This window comes from Acanthisitta chloris, unplaced genomic scaffold (assembly GCF_000695815.1).
Source record: "Acanthisitta chloris isolate BGI_N310 unplaced genomic scaffold, ASM69581v1 scaffold20743, whole genome shotgun sequence".
Taxonomy (NCBI): Eukaryota; Metazoa; Chordata; class Aves; order Passeriformes; family Acanthisittidae; genus Acanthisitta; species Acanthisitta chloris.
The window spans coordinates 26,780-27,644 of record NW_008663550.1 but is presented as its reverse complement, the minus strand read 5'-3'; positions in this window follow the sequence as shown (position 1 = coordinate 27,644).

Genomic DNA, 865 nt, shown 5'->3' with positions numbered 1-865 from the left:
CGGTGCTGGCACAGTCCCTGGGGCTGCTCTGCTCCCTGGGGCGAAGGCAGGAACCTGTGACACCCCTCCCTCTCTTCATGCCCACCAAAAATAATTAATACTGGTTAAAATCATTACAAAAAACATCATTTTATTTTCATGCATCTAAGGTAAAACACAGAGTATTTGTATAAAGAGGTAGATTAAAAAAAAAAGAAAACAGATTCTCCATTCTTTGTCACTTTTATTCAGTAGTTTGTTTGTATTTTTTTTCCTTTTCTCTTTTTTTTTTTCTTTTGGTGCCAGACATGGCAAGGAGTGATTACAGTCAACTGTTTGTTAGAACATTGGTTGCAACACAGCCCCCCTTTGCCACTGACCCAAACGGACTCATGTCATGTGCTTTACGTTGCTCTACACACCACCACCGAGCGAGGTGGGGGACGGAGGGGAGGGGAGTCCAGGGGCCAGGAGGAGGAGGAGGAGGAGGAATGCTACAAGCCACAGCAAGAATGAGCTGTATTTAATAAAAAAAGGGCCACGAATGATACAGTAATGAGGTTACACAATGAAATCCATAGCATGACCGAAGGCTTTCCCTGTGTCTGACGTCGTCACAATGGAAGGCATAAAAAGTGGAGTAAACCGATGTCGATACAGTCCAGTCTAGTCCATTAGGCAAGATGGTGCAAGTAGTCATTTAAATTAAAAAGTGCCCTATCCTCACCTAAATGGCTAGCAGGCATGGAGAGCACAGAGCCCCAGAGCCTTCTCCGTGGAGCTGTAAGTGTCGTATGGCACGTTTGGAACACTGGAAAGGTGCCATGATGGACCTCATTCGCTTCGTTTACAGGTACAAATGCTAGATTCGACTATTTCAACTATG